Source organism: Lepus europaeus, chromosome 6 (assembly GCF_033115175.1).
Source record: "Lepus europaeus isolate LE1 chromosome 6, mLepTim1.pri, whole genome shotgun sequence".
Classification (NCBI taxonomy): Eukaryota; Metazoa; Chordata; class Mammalia; order Lagomorpha; family Leporidae; genus Lepus; species Lepus europaeus.
In genome coordinates, this window is record NC_084832.1 from 35,235,353 (window position 1) to 35,254,548 (window position 19,196).

General features: G+C 37.8%; 1 protein-coding gene across 1 annotated transcript in view; it reads right to left on the bottom strand.

The window, feature by feature from the left end:
* Positions 1-8,273, bottom strand: part of SCEL (sciellin) — a 276,458-nt gene extending 268,185 nt beyond the window's left edge. The window contains exon 1 of the mRNA XM_062195295.1: positions 8,212-8,273. The gene's annotated coding sequence lies outside the window, so the exon portion shown is untranslated. The remainder of the gene's footprint in view (positions 1-8,211) is intronic.
* Between the last annotated feature and the right edge of the window lie 10,923 nt (positions 8,274-19,196).

Consider the following 19,196-nt stretch of genomic DNA (forward strand, 5'->3'; position numbering starts at 1 on the left):
TCTGATAGGTCTAAGAGTCAAAGGGATCACACAAACAAGACAAGTGTCTGCTAATACTAACTGATAGAATCAAAAAGGGAGAGAACGATCCAACATGGGAAGTGGGATACACAGCAGACTCATAGAGTGGCAGACGTCCCAAACAACACTCTGGCCTCAGAATCAGCCCTTAAGGCATTTGGATCTGGCTGAAGAGCCCATGAGAGTATTGTAGGCATGGAAAGCCAAGATACCATTGAAAAGAAAAAAAGAAGACCTAAATGAAAGATCTCTGGGAGTGAGATCCCAGTGGAAAGAACAGGGCCATCAAAGAAGGAGGTGCCTTTCTCCGAAGGGAGGAGAGAACTTCCACTTTGACTATGACCCTATCGGAATAAGATCAAAGTCAGCGAACTCTAAAGACTTCCATAGCCCTGGCAACTCATGACTAGAGCCTAGGGAGATTACTGACGCCATGAACAGGAGTGTCAAATTGTTAAGTCAGCAACAAAAGTCACTGTGTACTTACATCCCATGTGGGATCTGTCCCTAATGTGTTGTCTAATGTGAAGTGATGCTATAACTAGTACTGAAACAGTATTTTTACACTTTGTGTTTCTGCATGGGTACAAACTGATGAAATCTTTACTAATTATATACTGAATCGATCTTCTGTATATAAAGATAATTGGAAATGAAAGAAGGAAAAACCTGGTGTTAAATTGGAAATGGCATAGAAAATTAATTAATTTTTTTAAAAAAATATATTATGTAAGATCTCTGTCTTTAATGTGCTGTACACTCTTATTTAATGCTATAACTAGTACTCCAACAGTATTTTTTTTTCACTTTGTGTTACTGTATGGGGGCAAACTGTTGAAATCGTTACCTAATATATACTAAACTGATCTTCTGTATATAAAGAGAATTGAAAGTGAATCATGATGTGATTGGAAGGTGAGAGGGAGCGGGAAAGGGGAGGGTTGTGGGTGGGAGGGAAATTTTGGGAGGGGGAAGCCATTGTAACCCATAAGCTGTACTTTGGAAATTTATATTCATTAAATAAAAGTTTAATTAAAAAAAAAGAAATAGAACACCTGCCCAGTGGTGTCTTTTCCTAGACTATGTACCTAAAGTAGGGAGTCCTTCTTATAACACATAACTCTATAGACACTGGCCATGGCCTGATGTATAAGTCACATTATTCAAGATGGGCATTTTCTTTGTTCAAAAGTAAATGGCTTGTGATTAATTTCTTTCACACTTTGTTTATTCAGTAAGGATTTACTGAATCCCTTGCCTATGCCAGCCCCTGATACAACCAGGAACAAAATATCTGCCCACCAGGGGACTTCATTCTAGAAGTACTAGAGATAGCAACCAGACTAAAAGCAGTTGCTTTTAACTAAATTACCATTACCAGAACTGTCAAATTTGAAGCTGGCAAGATTCAGATCTGTGCAGAAAACGAGTCTAGAAGGATCTCATTTCCACAACAAACCAGATTTCCCCTGTTAAAAACCTGCTCCAACAGCAAACATTTCTCTTGAACAATTTTATTCAACTGCTCAGAAAACATCATTCCAACCCTGGGATCTGGGAAATTGTAGAATTTTCTACCAATTCCACATGTTGTGGGTTTTAGAATTAGTCTCCTCAAATCTAATACAAATTCTCCTTTATTATTATATTATCTAGTGCAGGTTTTATGCCTCAGTTCCTTATTTGTTGAATATGGATTGTAATAATACATTTATCCTACCAAATTATGAGAGTTAAAAGAAATAATCATATAAAGTGACTAAAACATTAATAAATATTCTGTATTTTCTGCATCACTGCAAATCTAATATTGCTAGTAAGTTTGCATTTAATGTTTGTTGGTTGCTTTGCTTTTTTTTATTTTAGCATTTACATTCTCTGTGAGTTTCTTTGTATATTTTCACAGTTATAAATGAAATAATTATTTATGTCATGAGTTTTTCACAAGTGCCATGGAGTTGAGGGCTAATTTTCTGAATACACAGAGAATATATTGTTAAAAATATTGGTTCTGCACTCTGACCTGAGAATTAGCCCTTAAGGCTTCCTGGTCTGGCTAAAAAACCCATGAGAGCATTTCAGGCATGGAAAGCTGAGACACTGTGGAAAAAAATGTTCTACATGAAGGATCTCTGTGAGTGATACCCCAGCAGAAAGAAGTGGCCGTCAAAGAAATGTACTTTTCTCTAAAGGGTGGGGAGAACTTCCACTTTGCTTATGGCCTTGTCCAAATACTGACAGAGTTTGTGGACTCAAAAGGCTTCCATAGCCTAGGCAGCTCATATCAAGATCCTCAGTTGATCACTGACATCATACATTAAGAGTGTTAACTGTTAACAACAGGAGTAACTGTGCACTAACTCCCCATGCAGGACCTCTGTCCTCATTGAGTTGTATTGAGAGGAGCTGGCACTGTGGCACAGCAGGTTAAAGTCCTGGCCTGAAGCGCCAGTTGCAGTCTCTGCTGCTCTTCTTCCAATCCAGCTCTCTGCTATGGACTGGGAAAGCAGAAGATGGCACAAGTCTTGGGGCCCCAGCACCCATGTGGGAGACCCGGAAGTAGCTCCTGGCTCCTGACTTCAGATGGGCGCAGCTTTGGCCATTGTGGCCATCTGGGGAGTGAACTAGTGGATGGAAGACCTCTCTCTCTGCCTTTACCTCTCTCTGTAACTCTGTCTTTCAAATAAATAAAATAAATCTTTAAAAACAAAAGAGAGAGAGAGAGAGTTAACCATAAAACCAGTTCTCAAAAAGTTCTTTATGTGTGTGTATAAGCAAATTGTTGAAATCTTAGTACAGAGTTGGTCTTCTGTGTACAAAGTTAATTGAAAATGAATCTTAAAGGAGAATAGGATTGGCAAGGAGAGAAGGAGGAGGAGGAGGTGTGGGAATGGGGGTGGGAGGACTGATATGGTGGGAAGAATAACTATATTTCAAAAGTTGTACTTTTGAAATTTCTATTCCTTAAAAAATAAATTTAAAAAAATTGGTTCTGTAGTTGTACAGCCCTGAGTTCAAATTTGACTTTTTGCCTCAATTCTAATCCATCTGACATCTGTATCACCTTAGAATTAATGTGTATATTAAAAGGTTGTGTGTCCTTCTTTCCCTGAAAAGCTGTTGCTAAACTAATAATATCTGGGTTGTTGCTGTTTTGAGTTTTTGTTGGATGTATTTGTCTTCCTTATTTTTACAATCTATGGTGTCTTGAGATTTAGGAAACACAGTAATTTGTGTAATAGTAGGCATAAATAGGGGCTAGTGCTGTGGTGCAGCAGGTAAAGCCACAGCCTCCAGTGCCGGCATCCCATATGGACATCAGTTCAAGTCCTGGCTGCTCCATTTCCTATCCAGCTCTTTGCTATAGCCTGGGAAAGCAGTGGAAGATGGCCCAAGTCCTTGTGCCCCTGCATCTGTGTGGGAGACCTAGAAGAAGCTCCTGGCTCCTGGCTTCGGATCAGCGCATTTCCAGCCATTTCTTCCAATTGGGGAGTGAACCAGTGGACGGAAGACCTCTCTGTCTCTCTCTCTTTGCTTCTCCTCTCTCTATGTAACTCTGACTTTCAAGTAAAATAAATAAATCTTGGGAAAAAAAGGCATAAATATATTTCTTAAAGTTGATATAAACAGTAAATGAAATAATGCACATAAAGTACTCAGCTTAGTGCCTGGCATATGCCAAATGATTTATATACCAGATGTTAATAATCTACATCTATTTTGCATTGAGAGCATGAAATATAAATAGATCCCCTTTCTTTGCTGACAACTATAAAACAGCCGTCAGAAGGGCTTATGGTTGGTAGATCTTTATCACTGCCTTTTTTAAATGGAAATACATTAAAAGATTCTAGACATCAAATTTTGGCATTGCCAATGAGTAGGAGATTATTGTACTGTGATAATATTTTGACAGTATGAATATAGAGTCCCAAGATAATTCTCAAATGAAGCCCCCATACATCATCCTTGGGGAAGTGACTAGATTCTAGACTGAGACCTGGAGGTTGACTAGGAGTATACCATGCAAGCACAGAAGAAAGAGATCTACAAGTAAGAGGAAGGAGATATATCAGGTCCTGAAGGTGAGAGGAGCCTGAGTGTTATTAATAAAAGTTTACTGTCCTTATAGAATGTACTGTATATTTCACCATAATTCATGAAAGTACTCCTTAAGTCAATTGTTCTTATATCATAAGCAGTTACATTCTCAAAAAAAATATTGACTTACTTATTTGAAAGTCAGAGTTAGAGAGAAAGGGAGAGACAGAGAGATCTATCTGCTGGTTCACTGCACAGGTGGCCACAATAGCCCGCACTGGTGCAAGCCAAAACCAGGAGCCAGGGGCTTTTTCCAGGTCTCCAACATGAGTTGCAGGTGCCCAAGCACTTGGGCCATCTTCCACTGCTTCTCTCAGGCACATTAGCAGGGAGCTGAATAGGAAGTGGAGCAGCTGGGAAACTAACTGGTGACCATTTAGGATGCCACTGTCACAGGCAGCAGGTTTACCTGCTAAACTACAATGCTGGTCTCAAACTTTACGTACTTAAACAATTTAGAAATCATATTAAACTCTTTTTGTTTTTGAGATTAAGATAACAAAGACAGGAGATGGAGGGCAGCACTGTGACATAGGAGCTTAAGCTACCACTTGTGACTCCAACATCCCATATAGGTGCCGATTGGAGTTCCAGCTGTTCCACTTCTAGTTCAGCTCCCTGCTAATGTTCCTGGGAAAGCAGTGGAAGATAGTGCTTCAGCCTGCACCCATGTGGGAGACCTGGAAGAAGCTCTTGGCTCCTGGGTTTGGATTGGCCCAGCTCTGGCTGTTGAGGCCATCTGGGGAGTGAACCAGCAGATGGAAGATCTCTTTCTCTTTCTCTCTTTCTCTTTCTCTCTTTCTTTATCTCTCCCTCCCTCCCTCTCAAATAAATAAATAAATCTTTTTTAAAAAATGATATCTGTCAAACTCCCCCTACACAACCCAGCCTTTCAAATAAATAAATAGAGTACAGAAGATTTTAAAATAGAGAGAGTGAAGAAGGACAGGGAAAAAGAGAGAGGTAGTTAATATGATGGGCACGTGTTGTGGGTCAGTCAAGTGACATTATATACATAAAACAGATGAGGAGACCATGACATAGAAATGTTAAATAACTTACTCACAGCTACAGCTTCAGTAAGAGTAGGTCCAGAACACCAATACAGATCTATAATCTTCCAGAATCTAGCTAAGATCATTTACATTATAACCCTACAAAACTTGTGTGTTTGTCTACATGTGACCTAATCTCCACAATGAAAATGGAATTGTGTATTTTTGTATTTATGTCTCTACTAGTCTATAAAGTTCTTGGAGGTCTTTTTCTCTTTGCAAGTACATTTCTCAAAAGAATGAATCCAGTAAGATTATGGATGGATGGATGAATAGATGGATAGATGGATGGACAGATAGACAAATGGAGTATTTCAGAGATTATTTGAATGGGCTTTTCAGAGGCTCTACACAATTATGTTTCGAGAGTATTGTTATACCTTCAAATATAGTTATAAATCCAGTTAGTCACCTAGTTTCAAAAGTCAACAAAAATCTACCCTAACTTTAAATTAAAAAGAAAAAGAGGTAAAACTGAATGGTTCTGAAGAAAGTAGTAAGTGGCAGAGCCAAGAAGAGAAGCAAGTTCCTTGCGGGTCAAAACCATGACTAATCTATTCTTTTGTCCCTAATATATGGTTTCTGAACATATTTGGCATGCATTTACTAAAAAACTAATCACTCAACAGTTTTCATTCGCGTTAGACATGGTTGGCCCCTTAAATGATAGAAACTAAGTCCAATTTTGAAAATAATATTTTCTGATGGACAAATTTAGCCTCATCCTTAGATGAAGAGAAGCACTAATGCTTTAACACACACAGAATCTTCATTGGCCATCTTCAAACTGAGGTTCCCAAGATGCTATCAGACATTAACCTGAATGCTGATACAGGCAGAAATGATAGGGCAATCTCTAACCACTGGCGCATGCAGTGATCAACTGCTCAGAGCAGGTGCCAGAGACCATCAGAAGGCTGTTTCTTTCTCTTTTTTTAAGATTTATTTATTTATTTGCAAGTCAGAGTTACAGAGAGGAGGAGAGGCAGAGAGAGAGAGAGAGAGATCTTCCATCCACTGGTTCACTCCCCAGTTGGCCACAATGGCCAGAGCTGCACCAATCAGAAGCCAGGAGCCAGGAGCTTCCTCCGGGTCTCCCACGCAGGTGCAGGGACCCAAGGACTTGGGCCATCTTCTACCTCTTTCCCAGGCCATAGCAGAGAGCTGGATCGGAAGTGGAGCAGCCCAGGTCTCGAACCGGCACCCATGTGGGATGCTGGCACTTTAGGCCAGGGCATTAACCCGCTGCACCACAGCACCAGCCCAAGGCTGTTTCAATACATTAGAACTGATAGCAATGTACATAGGATGTACAATGCTACTCTATAAGGCATAAATATCAGCCCTACTCACAGGGCCTTGGAGATAAGGAGCAGAGATGTGGTGATGAGGAGCAAAAGAAAACTGGTAAAAGTAAAAAGAGGACCATAGAAGTAGTATATAATGTAAGAATTTGCCTTTAGGAACAGAATGGCATGTAGTTTAAGAATTTAACTTCATAATCTGTATCAGTCTTGTAGCAAGGCTCAAGGTCACCAAAATTGGGAGCATGAATCAGCTTACATTTTTGGATGCTAGATAATCTGAGTGTTGACCTAGAGGTCCGGGCAAATTATGGAATTGGTTCAATAGTTTGGGGGTAAAATTGGACTTCTAGATGGAAGTTACCTTGTTCAGCTGTGGGGATAAGAAAAGAAATGACTTTTGACTTTGACCATATATGTTAGCAAAGCCAATTTCCATTCTTCTTTCTTATTTTTCTTTCTTTTGTCTGAACTAGCTACTCATTTCCTGCTGTTTGCAGTCAGAGAATTACTGACAACAAAATACTTTGCCCTGTTCTTTACACAATATCCTTGTTAATTCAATCTCATCTCATAGCTCTTTGAACAACCCATTGCTTACTCATAAGGTTTTTCTGCAGATGTTTTTATATTTTGTGGATATAGTTCTAAAATATTTTAATAAAAGACAATAGAGAAAAATAGTAACACTTGGTTAAATAAGTAAGGTCCCCCACCCCTGATTTTGTACTGAAGAAGCTGTTTTTGGTTTTGGATCACTACCAAGTTCTAACTTTTTTTTTTTTTTGCCTGTAGCCCCATTTCTTAAGTCTCATGCTGTTTTTTCTCCCAGAAATGCCCTCCCTAACATCACCACCTGTAGAAATTTTATTATCCGTCAAAGTCTGATTTAAATATCAGTTCTGCAAAGCCTTCCCTATTCCCAAGATAGAACTAATCATCACAGAGCTGTGACTTCCTGGCAACACCACGGCTGTTGGAACAGTGCCTCAGTGTGCCTTCAACTGCGGGAAACTGAGATCCTCAGAGAATTCACCCTGGGTTACGGAGGCCTACCACATACATTACAGGTTGCATTTTCTGATTCCCTTGGCATAACCAGGAACATATTAATATATTAAAACATTTACTTTGACCTAAAAGTTCACTTTTTTTTCATTTCAAAATAAATTAAAAATTTTATAAACACCTAAAAATATGGTAGACCATCGGCACTGTGTCTGCCTTGTCAGATGGGTGTGTTGTTTCTGTGTTTGTGTGTGCTCTCACTCACAATTCACAGCTTAACAGGGCTTCTCTAAAGGAAGGCAGGATTGATTCTAGAATCTGACAATGAGAAAATTTTGAGGTAAGGGCCAAATGATTCAGCTTCAAAGTGGTTGTATTAGGGAAAGCGTATAGTATTTTCCTAATTTAATCATTGCAAAAAAATGTGTTCTTTAAAAAGAAAAAAACTAGTCCTATTGATAGCTTGCTAATTAAAACCTTTCTAGATAGAACCAGGGCTCATATGGGCTTGGTAGTCATTTGATTTGGTTGGACATACCAATTTAGAGCAATAATTGAGTTTACCTGAAATGAAATAATTATCCTTTGCATGACACTTTACAAATTTACAAAGCACTTTTTCATATATTATCCACAGGAGCTACAATCCAAACCTGAAAGGTTGGTATCATTTAGTTTTCATTTGAAAGAGAAACAAGTATCAGACAGGTTAAGTGACTCACCCAAGGTTGCAGGGCTGCTGGTACACAGTCTGGGACACACACTTACTTCTTCCAATTCCAGAATCAGATACTCTTTCCACTGCATCATGGTGTCTATAGAGGAAAACAAGCATCTATATAAACATATGCAAAACCCCTGAGCTCTTGCCCTAAGTAGAGTGATGTTCTTTTAGAAAACCTAGCAGCATTTCTAGAGATGTAATTTTGTTGTGGGCTTAGGTCTAAAACATTTTAATAAGAAGATGGGTGCAAACTTTATTTTATAAGGAGTCAAAGCTAATTGAGCAATATTTTTAATGTACATGAAATTTGATGGATCATGAACTTTGGTCAAAATTACAATAAATATGTTGGAAATATATAGATAGGTATACATATTTAATTTCAAGTTCCAATACTTTCTTATTTAGTTTGTTAAATTTCCCTCTCTTTCTTTCTCAGTTTCCTCCATCTCTTAAACCTACCCTCTTCTTGTAAACAAGCTAAAACAAAGTTGCCTTAGAAGGTTTTTAATATTCTTTGGCTCCTGAAAAGGATAATTTCCTCTCTAAAGAAACAAATGGAAGGAAGGAAATGGCATTGAGAAAGTTTGACCTGAAAAAGACAAAATTTTGCAGAACATGAAGACCAAATCATATGTTATTTTGGGAACAAAAATGAGGGCTTATTCAAATCAGTCAGCATGAATCTTCACTCTTCATAAGAAAGTTGGGCAAAACAAAGAATAAGGCCTCAGGGATTTCAAAAGGATGTGTGACCCAATGCCATACATGCACAATTTCATTATTTCAAGTGTAAATAAAAATTAGTTTTTATTGTTCCATGAGGCAGTCTGACCCAAAACAAATTATAGTAAGATACATTTATAAAGTCAGTAAATAAATAACTGAATAATATATGCATGTCATTTGTTTGGTTTTATTTTGACTACCCGCAGGAGATGGATTTGGGAATAATTATAAGATTTTTTTTCTGGCTTACATTTTTGAAGTTTTAAAATATTATTGGGCCATCATTAAGCACAGTGGTTAAGACACAACCTGGGATGCTATATCCTGTATTAGAATGCCTGGGTTCAAGTCTCAGCTCTACTGTTGAGTCCAGCTTCCTGCTAACACACATCCGGGAAGCAGTAAGTGATGGGTTAAATAGTTGGGTCCTCACCACTCACATGGGAGATGTGAATTGAAATACAAGCTCCTGGCTTTGGTCTGATCTACATCACTGTAATAGCACTGGCTATTAGAGGCATTTGGAGAAGGAACCAGTGTGTGGAAGATCTCTGTATCTCTCTCTCTCTCTCTCTCTCTCTCTCTCATTCTGTTTCTTTGTCTTTCAAAAAAACTAAAATATTTATATGTTACTTTACTCAGAAATAAAAATTTGTTTGCAAATAATCTTACATCTTATTCACTTCATTTGTGTTATGATTACAAATAATTATACTATGTTTTTAAAATACGCAATTTAATCTTGATGGATTCGTATTTTTTAATTTCTGGTCTCTGGGTCACAAAATCAAAGACCTATTTCAGGTCAGCACCACAAAACTAGCACTGCACAGATTGCTGTCTAACCAGAAAGTCAGTTCAACCAAATGTAGCATTGCCACCTGGCTCAACAGAACAATGAAGCACTTGAAGCCATGTTTGTTGCCATAGTAGTGAATTTCATTTGAATATCTAAGAACAATATTTGTTGCCCCATGTTTTACTGATCAGCACATGGAATGAATCCCAAACTTTGGATTAACCATTATGAACTAAGAGAAAACAATCCAAATAAAGATGGGATGCTTTGGGTGAAATTTTAGTAATTCATGGATAATCTGCTAAGGGTCAGGTATGTGTTAAGTGTTAGGATACTAGAATAAAGAAGACATATTCTGAAATCTCAAAGAAGCTATTATTTCCTTATCTCCAACATCTAGCACGCTGATTATTACATATAGACATGCAATAAAACTTTGCTTTTAATCAGTGGAAGGCCTGCCTACAAGTGCAAAAAGCCTGCTACAAACATAGTACACTTGGGAGCTCCACGCCAGAGGGTCAGAGTAAATAAAAGGATCAGGCATGAGTGGAATGAGGGGGATAATAATAGGTGTGGATGGAATTAGATAACACAGAAGAGAAATGCGTTATGGAAAAAAGTTCTTAAAGTGAAAGATGTCAGTGAATTTAATCACAAAGGAAAAAAAATGAACGAAGACACTAGAAAACTAAAAAAATTAAAATTTTTATTTTGAGTTGAAAAATTGACTTCATTGATAAATATACAATAGTATGCCAATTTAAGCTATAAATTTTAAAATAAATTTTGGAGATATGAATTGTGACTTATTCACAAAACCACCAGTGTTCTCAAAGTTCCATTTTTTAACCACTTGAGCTTGTATGTTGAATAATGACAGTTTATCAGACATCATTTTCTCATCATATTCCCCAAATATCATTTGAAATTAATTTTTTAACATAGGGAAAGAATGTTGTGCTATGGATATGGTAATGGGAACCATCAAAACTAAAATTAACAAAGAAGACACTTTGGGAAAAGCTAGCACTCAAATAATTTAAGGCTATTCCTGAAATTCTTAGCTTAACTGTTTTTCAATTGCACTTTTAATAAAATTATGCAGAGCAACAATTAGTAGTGATTTATCTATGTCTACTGAAAATACTTTCTGTAACTTCACAATTTTTCATCCATTTGAATTAACAGAACTGGAATCGGAAGTACAGACAAGTGATCAACTTAGCTGTTGAAGGTTGCCAAGGTTCAGAGAGCAACTGGCAAATCAAACAAAGCAGAGAATGCAAATATTTGAGATTTCAGATCTTGGCAACATTTTGGCTAATTTGAAAGCATAATAAATTTTAAAAGCTAGCCTTTATGAGAGATAGGTACTGATAACAAAATACCATATGAGTATATGATTCTAAGATTTTCCTCATTCTTAGAGCTCAGAGGTAGCCAACTAAGAGTTATTCACAGTTAGGACAGTTCTTAGCCTTTGTCATTGTCAATAGACGCTTTTCCACTCTAAAATTCTGACTGTTCAAAGAACCTTTCAAAGGGGTTCTGACTTTCCAATAAGATATATTTATGCTTTCTTTATACACTAAAGTAACACAGCATAACACCCTGTTTCCGAAAGAATTGTACAATCAATGCATTTATTGCATTTAAAAATTTTTATTAACCAAAAAATTTGAATTCTATGAAACAAATTTGACCCAATCATTGATTTTGTTTAGAGATAACTATTTACATCTCACTTAATAACATACAATTTGGTCTTGCAACTGTTCAGCTTTTTAGACTTAAGTTACGTCAAGTTTACAAGGTGCCAAGAAATTCACAAATTAATATATTAATTTTAAAGATTTGAATAAAACATAAATTTGCTTTAAAAATTTGGAACTTTTAGTCTACTCTATTATTATAAAAGCTTGTAACAAATTAAAATACTTAAGCCAACAGCATAATATTGCAGCCAGCTATTAAGAAAATCTGGCCAAAATTGATTCTATTTAAAAACTAATTTTTATTTTCATGAGATATAATGGCACAGTATCAAAATTATTAAAACTTCCTATACATACATATTGCAGCATGAAAATCTTAGTATACCACAAGGCTACATTAGTAAGGTTTACTCTTTTTTAAAAAAATCTAGACCTATTGGTTCATTTCTTAAAGAAAAAGATTAATTCCATTAGTAACAGAAAGAGCAAAACCTGGTATAAGGACATGCCAATTAGAAGCAAAGCAATTATTTTTCTTAACAGTGTTCTGATATGTAAAAAGAATGCTGATCAAGAACAAATTACCTGCAGAAGGTAATGAAAAGTAAGATATTGTGGTCCGAGGAAGTACTGCAGGTCAGGAAATTTAAGAAGTAACAGAAAAAGGACATAGGTGGATTTGGCTCAGGGTTTGGGAAGAAGTGATAAATATATAATTATCAAAACTAGGGCAATTAATTAGAAAAAGCTCAAGTAAAATTTTCTCTGAGATTTATATGAACACAATGAAATCAATTGAACTTACCTGTTGCTAGTGAGGAGATTCCAGGCAGATGTCAAAACAAGTGAGTATAATATCAGAAAGTCATGCCCCACTACGAAAAATGTGTTCCTATACAAGTGAACAAAGTGAGATTGTTTTTAAAGATGGCCAACAATCCTCATATATATATATATATATATATATATGCACATGTGATTCTTCCCTTAATGAATGGGAATATTTTCCCTCTTCTTAGCTGTTTTCTGGACTTTTAAAAAAATCTTTACATATTTTCATTTAATTTGAAAAGCAGACACAGAAAGAGAGACAGAGAGAAGTTTTCTATCTGTTTACTACTGAAATGCCTGCAACGGTCAGGCCTGGGCCAGGCCAAAGTCAAGAGCCTGGAATTTAATCCAGGTTTCCAACATGGATAGCAAGGACTCAGGTACTTGAACCATAACCTGCTGCCTCCTACGGTGTGTATTAACAGGAAGCTGGATCACAGGTGAAAGAATCCAGTCTCAAACCAGGCTCTCCAATATGGGATATGGATAACCCAAACAGCAACAAAACTGCTACGTCAAACTTCTGAACTTGTGACTTATTTTGACCAAAACAATGTGATAGAAGTGACACTAAGCCGATAATAAAGAAAAAAGTGAGGGGAGAGCGGCAAGATGGCGGAAAGGAAGGGCACACACTATTAGTCGGGGGGGAGAGACAGGTTAATAAAAGTGGAGATACTGCAGGGTCAAGGAAGAGTAGGGGAAGAAACAGCAGAGGAAACTCTTCCGGAACTAGTGATTCACAGTGGACCTGCGTGGAGAGCGTGGGAGCCCAAGTTCGGGACACCAGCGGCAGACTCAACACACCAGCGTTGGAACGCGAGGTGAGCCGAACCTCAATAGCCCAAGACACCAGTGGGCAAGCGGAAAGAGGAGACTAGAGGGAACGAGGCTTGAAACTCCGTGGGGAAAAGTTCACCAGGCTAACTAGAAGAGAGAGAGGAAAAAAAAAAAAAGTGACCGATACAGACACAAGTTTCTCTCTCTCTGCTCACCTCTCAAAGGCGAGCAAGACAAAGAGCAGGCGCCATTTTGACATACGTCATAAGCAGGGCGACCTCAGGTCTGCACCGGCCCTGAGCCTAGCAGAAAAACCTGACTCTGGGGGGAGGGGTGAAACAACAGGAGATTAGCATCTAACTTGGCAACCCAGTGGGAGACTGCAGGAGAATTGGAGCCCACACTGTGGGCAGCAGAGATTCCCTGTGTGGCCCTTGGGAAAGAGCTTCCGATCTCTGGCTCCTTTGGATATATCATTTGCCTGCTAACTACCTCCAATTATGTTCAACTGTGCAGAATTACTTCCCTTTTGAATCAAAAAAAAGAAAGAGAGATTTACCACACCTAACCTGGGAATGTCATCTTTGACACACCCTCAACCCTGAGGAACCAAACACAGCTCTCAGTCCACACTCATCTCAAGCCTCTAAGGCTCCACTGAAAGCAGACAGTCCACTTAATATAGAGCCATAGTGTAACAAGAAAAAACACCAGAGTGAAGAAACCAAATATCTCCAACATGCCAAACAACAAATGCAAAAACCGAGGTAACAAGAACAAGGAAGACACTATGACGCCCCCAAATGAAAAAGACACCCCAATTCAAGATTATGAAGATGATGAGATCGAAGAAATGCAAGAAGCAGATCTCAAAAAATTGCTAAGAACATTAAGAAGTTCTCAAAAACAAATTCTTGAACTACAGAAATCCTTCATGGACAAGATAGAAAATCTCTCTCGTGAAAATGAAATATTAAGGAGGAATCAAAATGAAATGAAACAACTAGTGGAACAAGAAACTGTGATAGTGACGAGAAATCATAATGAAATGAAGAATTCAATAGATCAAATGACAAACACATTAGAAAGCCTTAAAAACAGAATGGGCGAAGCAGAAGAGAGAATATCAGACTTAGAAGACAGAGAACAGGAAAGGAAACAGGCAAACCTAAGAAAAGAAGAAGAAATTAGAAATCTAAAAAATATTGTCGGGAATCTACAGGATACTATCAAAAAAACCAACATTCGGGTTCTAGGAGCTCCTGAAGGCATGGAGAGGGAGAAAGGATTAGAAGGCATTTTCAGTGAGATACTAGCAGAAAATTTCCCAGGTTTGGAGAAGGACAGAGGCATCTTAGTACAGGAAGCTTATAGAACCCCTAATAAACATGACCAAGAGAAATCCTCACCATGACATGTTGTAATCAAACTCACCACAGTGAAACATAAAGAAAAGATCCTAAAATGTGCAAGAGAGAAATGTCAGATTACTCTTAGAGGATCTCCAATTAGACTCACAGCAGACTTCTCATCAGAAACCCTACAAGCTAGAAGGGAATGGCGAGACATAGCCCAGGTACTAAGAGAGAAAAACTGCCAGCCCAGAATATTATATCCTGCAAAGCTCTCATTTGTGAATGAAGGTGAAATTAAGACTTTTCATAGCAAACAGAAACCGAAAGAATTTGTTGCCACTCATCCTGCCCTGCAAAAGATGCTTAAAGATGTGTTACACACAGAAACACAGAAACATGGTCACCAATATGAAAGAAGGTAAAGGAAGGAAACCTCACAGCAAAATATCACAGGAAGCTCAATTTCTCTTTGACATAGAATTAAACTCTGATGCTCTGTTAAAGCAATGTGTTAAAGTAATCTATTATGTTCTCTTGATGTCTGTTAAATTCTAATTGTTCAAAAACAGCTGAATTTTTATTAAGAGCTATGGGTTATTTAAATATGTGCTTATTTTCAAAGATTTGAATAATCACCTTGTTAACAATGATCAAATTTGGTCTATGTTATGTCATGATTTTAAGGAATCTTATTTCAACCAGAATTTTGGATTTTGAGCCTTCTTGGCATTCTTGACAGGCATTCAAAAAATCAAAGTTTCAAACAATCTGGTCTCTAAAATTTCCAGTAAATCCTGGACTTTGGTTTTTCCAGTTTGGGCCCAACTGAAAAAATCGAAGGACCTATGTCTCTCATCTTATAGAGACACCAACTAATCAGGCTATTTGGATTATAGTAGAAGTACTGTCAAGATATGATGTGGTAACAAACTTTAAGTTTCTATAATGGAAAATGCTATTAATACAAATGTTTGAGAATTAAAAAGTCTAATGATCTTGTGTTACTAGACATGATAGTTATCTTAATGAGAAAGCCCCAGAAGCCTAAAGGGTTAAATACTTGCAAAATCCTACAGGTGCTTTCAAAAATACTGTGAAGTAAGCAAGTGCCTCTTGTTGGTTGATGAGTTTATAATTTTAAACATGGCGACTTAAAGTCTTTTGTCATCCATAGTTATATATGATTTGCTGCTCATAAAACTAAAGTGTTGTTGGTTCTGTGTTTAGCTGTCCTCCTATAGGTTCCTATAGACTTTTTCCAGCCACTTCTATTGTATTCAGTACTTTGGGATGGCTCTGTAAACAGATGAAGCCAATAATGTATTAACAGTACCAACTGAGAGAAAGTATGGTTAACTGAGGTTACTAAAAACAAAAAGCAATTCAAATCAATTGGCAATCTACAAAAAGAGTTAAAGATTTTAAAAGCTATTATTAAAATTGCTATATTGGTCTATTATGCTATGTTATATGTGTGTACATATTGTATGTCCACATGGGGAAATTTTATTAAGAGTTTTATTTTAAATGGCTTATAGATAAGATTGTCCATAAATTTAAGCTGCTAAAATCAATCAAAGATCCATTTTAATTTGTGTGACCTGAATCTGTGTATCATGTTTTAAACTTGTTGGTAGAAAGAAACTAAAAACCTTTTATATGGTTGTCCTTAAGTTTACTGGTTAAACAAACTACACCATGTTAGATATTTAAGAGGTGTTTTCAAGTACATGATTCTTAAAATTTATAGAAGGCATTGGACCTTCTGGTAAATGTTTTCTTAAGTTGTTATCTAATGGTTGAAACTGTTTGCTAAGTATTCATGCGATATTGCTATTGTCAGCAAGCGATCTAGGACTTGCTCCCTCATTTCTCTATTCTAAGCCCAACTTGTTCTTTCATTTCTCTATTCTCTTCAAGGTAGGAAACTGATTCTATTATGAAGGAATCTGTAGGACACACAATTTAATCTTTAGACCTTATAAAAGAGATGGCTAACATTTTTCTGTAATAGCATAGCCAAAATAAGAACTTAAATAATAATCTCATAGCTAGATTCACTTTGCCATCAGCGAAGTATACAGTAAGTAGAAAAAACCTCCCTTTCAGACCAAAGGGAAAGAAATTTTTAAGTGAGAATATAATTTTCCTCATGGGCATTGTCTACTTTAGAAAAACTACTACAGAACATGCCTGTGACTATAGACTTGTAGTTCAGGCCACCGAAGATTAGAGATGGGACACGGGCACTCCCTTGACTTGCATCCTCTGGTCTGCTTTAACACAAACCAGGAGGAAAAGAAAGCTAGGCATTAGAAGCAATGGGTGGCAGGCCTATTAATGGCTGATCTGTACAGTGATCTGCCCTCAAGGAGACCCAACAGGCCAGTCCACTGCAGTGGCTTTCAATGTGGTAAGCCTGGGCTTCAGCAGAAGTCAGCTTGTGAAGAGCCCTGGCAGCTCTGCCAAGAGTTGGATCACTGGAAATGGACCTGCCCTGGAGTCGAAGGATGCCCAGGTCAGAGCCACAGATCTTATTGGCTCTAAGCTGAAAAGCCCTTCACTCAGCCCAACTTCCAAATGACCACTGCAGCTGAGGGGATGGTCAAGTAGGGTCAGCAACATTGCAGGCAGAACTGTAAATTTCTTGTTAGAGATGCCCCCTGCCTTTACCTGGCCAGCTCTCCTCCCAGGCCAGCCAAGTAATCAAAGTCAACAGAGTGCCTTCCCCTAGGAGGTTCACACCTCCCTTAGGATATACCCCATGTGAAGAGATAGATAGGTCTGGGCCTCTTAACTTATAAGCCCTAAAGCCCACCAGATTATTATCAAGCCCCATCTGTCAGGTTCTATTTGCCTCTCAATCAGAAAACTTAATTGTAGCTTAGACAACACCTTTCTTAGCTCCTCTAATAATGACTCTGTCCTTTGTTCTAGACCCTGTCTAGCTTACTTGGGCCTCATTCCTTTGTAATCATAACCTCTACTCTACCACCAATGGCTCTACTCCCAACCTGTGTGTACTGATGGTCCTCTTCCCCACTTAATGCTGTATAATTGTTCAAACCTGGTAAATGCCACTCTTAGGATCATTGGTTACTATCCTCACTCTGTCTTTTATGACCTTGTCTAAATATGATCAGAGTCAGCAAACTTGGAAGGCTTCCATAGCCTTGGCAACTCATGACGACAGCCTAGGGTGGTTACTGGCGCCATAAACTAGAGTGTCAATTTGTTGGGTCAACAACAGGAGCCACTGTGCACTTGCTCCTGATGTGGGATCTCTGTCCCTAATGTGCTGTACATTTTGATTTGATGCTATAACTAGTACTCAAACAGGATGTTTCACTTTGTGTTTCTATGTGGGTGCAAACTGTTGAAATCTTTATACTAAATTGATCTTCTGTATATAAAGAGAATTGAAAATGAATCTTGATGCAAATGGAAGGGGAGAGGGAGCGGGAGAGGGGAGGGTTGCGGGTGGGAGGGAAGTTATGGGAGGGGGAAGCCATTGTAATCCATAAGCTGTACACTGGAAATTTGTATTCATTAAATAATAGTTAAAAAAAAAAAAAAAGAAGTGACACTAAGCCAGTTCTAACCTGAGGTTTTAAGAACCTAGGCAACATTTACTTTCACTCTTTCGGAAATCAATTTCCACACTTCAGGAAAACCAGTCTATCCATTGGAGGGGGGTGATCTACCTGGAGAATAACTGTGCTGCTCTGGCCACTCAGCATAGCCAGTGAGGTGCCAGACACATGACTGAGGCCTTCTTGATGTTCAGATCCAGCCAGCAGCCAACTGATTGTATTTATGTGACCCCAGCTGACTCACATGTTATTCTTTCATAAGAGAAAGAATAAATCCCTGCTTTAAGCCACTAATTTTTCAGGTATGTAGACAGGGGAGTAGACAACTAATATTTGCAGCAAATCCTAAGGGAAAGTAACAAGAACACAGACTAGTGGCTAGAGAGTAATAGTGATTTTTGAATCAACCATCTTTTTAAAGCATAAAACAATGAATTCTAGAGTAGACAAAAAAAATAGTGACAATAAAAAATGATAAAGAAAGCCAAATATTGAATGAGGGAGACCAATGATTGAATGTCTGGAATCTTTGGAAAAAGAAGATAATCAAAAGTATCTTGAACACAGTAGAAATATTAGCTATTGGCCTGAAAGAAAATCAAGTCATCTTCAGCAGCTGAAAAGGAGCCAGCTATATTCCAACCTGACTATGACTATAGAAACTGAAAAAAAAAATAAACAAAAAATATATTTGGAGAAATCAGGAAGCTACAGAGATAGTCGACACTTCAATAACTGTATCTCAAAGAAAAGGGAAGTTCATTGATACAAACTCAATGTTTGGTAGCAATTTTCCTTTGACACATTTGATGATCCCTGAGCAACACAGAACTTTGAGACTAAGAAACTAAGAAGCTAGTGTCTAAAGGCTGGACTGTAAACTGAGGCTTCACCACCCTTACTGCTGAGAATTAGAGTTCAGGGCTCTCCTAGGAGGAGCACTCTTACACTTCCAGTTAAGTATCCATATGAACTACATTGCAAGGAAAAATATGTACAGTCCATAGACTAAACATCACCAAGGGCTGAAACGATTTTTTTTTTTTAAGATTTATTTATTTATTTGAAAGTCAGTGTTACACACACACACACAAAGAGAGAGAGAGGGGAGAGAGAGAGAGAGAGAGAGAGGTCTTCCATCCATTGGTTCACTCCCCAAATGGCTGCAACGGCCGGAG